The sequence below is a fragment of the Octopus bimaculoides genome, chromosome 4 (genome assembly GCF_001194135.2).
Source record: "Octopus bimaculoides isolate UCB-OBI-ISO-001 chromosome 4, ASM119413v2, whole genome shotgun sequence".
Lineage (NCBI taxonomy): Eukaryota > Metazoa > Mollusca > Cephalopoda > Octopoda > Octopodidae > Octopus > Octopus bimaculoides.
In genome coordinates, this window is record NC_068984.1 from 135803218 (window position 1) to 135805283 (window position 2066).

The window sequence follows — 2066 nt, forward strand, 5'->3', positions numbered from 1 at the left end:
TATATATATATACATACAAACATATATATATATATGCTTATAAAGTGTTAGGTGCAAAAATATATGAAGTGCAAACTTTTATAAGTAACATCAACCGACTAAAGAGTGGAAATAAATTTATATGATTGACAGATCTATTTCAAAATCAATAGTGATAAAAGTGAACAAAAACAACAACAACAAAAAATAATAATAATCTATGTTTCATGCACAGCGGAAAATGTGCCGAAAAATGGGAGATGTATAAAAGAACGGTAAAAAGTATATGAGAGAAATCTGGTTGTATGAAATGTAATGGAAAAAAAAAAATACATTTAAAAATATTTCATCGATAATTTATGAAACAGTTTCAACGTTTGCGCCATTGGAAATGTTTGAAATGTGGAGAAAATTACTGATAGAAATCAATAGAATAACAAAATCAATAAAGAAAATATATTATTGACAATAACAAGTACGAGAGACTAAATTTTTCTAATCTTCAAAGCATGGATTAAATGTGTACGATATATTTCTTCCAATGATTTCTCTCGATTCCTATTATTCCATTCCACCCTGTCTGTCTATATGTTTATGCATATTATTGTAGTTATGTACCTGTGTGTGTGTATATGTACGCATATGCGTTCATCAATTTGGTTGCTCATCGGTAGATGAAGTGTAGTAGTAAAAAAAAAATATTACAAAAAAAAAAGTAATAGAGTATATAGAGGCGGAGAAGGAAAAAGGAAAGTTGGGGGTGATTTTCTATTATCAGAAAATATTTTGAATTCATCTCTTTTTAAATTAAATGTTTGTGTTTGTAAAAGGACAAGAATCAATAAATTGATACAGAATTACGTAGTTTAATCTTGATATGTAAATATTTTTATGGATGCATGTTGTTATTTGGAGTATCATTGAAATAATTATATACGCACAAATATGCATTTATATGTATATATACATCTACAAAATTATATTCACGTAAATGCATATGCAGTAAGCAAACAGAGAGACTCTCACACACAAGTGCGTATGGTCATATATATGAGTGCCTGTACACACACACACACACACACATACACACACACACGCGCGCACACACACACACACACACACACACACACACATATATATATATATATATATATATATACACATATATATATATATATATACATATATATATATATATGGATGTTGATATATATATAGTTTTAAAAATAATTAGCTTCGATTAGATAGAAAACAAACATTAACCAAAACGGACTCGTTGTAGGATCTAACATTTATTATGTGCATTGAGAATTATTTCGAAGCTCCACCTATGAAGTAAGACAAAGAAACTTTAAATATGCGCTGCAAGGCGTGTGTTTATGTATTAAATGACATTATATGTAGGGATATACGTGTATATACATACATATACTTACACACACACACACACACACATATATATATATATATATATATATATATATATATATTGTGTCCAGGGAGACAGGCAGACCTGACCTCCGTAGCGGACTAAGAAAAATGTCATTGAAGAGGTTGCAAATACAGCGAAAATGATTTGACAAAATAACAAGCAAAAACAAAACACGACTTCCTGTTTAATCCAGCTAAATAAACAATCGACTACTTCGTTGGATATTTAGCCACTTTACTAAGAATAAATAAGTGGAATTGAACCAGTGCCTGTGTTAATAATACAGGCATAATGACTACCACTAGACATGACAAGAATATATATATATATATATACTTTATAGGCGCAGGAATGGCTGTGTGAAGTAGCTTCTACTATAGCCTCGGGCTATAGCAAAGGTGTGGTAAGTGTATTCTACGGTATGCCTTATAACGAGAACCATGCGTAGTGAGGTAATAAACCAGGAGTGCCTACGGATACATCAGTCCCTTTGATGGTTACATAACCTCTAACATATCTTATATATATATATATAGATGTATATATACTCACCCACATATAATACACATACACACCCATATAAATCTCCTAATATCATAATGAGCGTAGTGTTTTTACACACACACACACACACACACACACACACACACACACA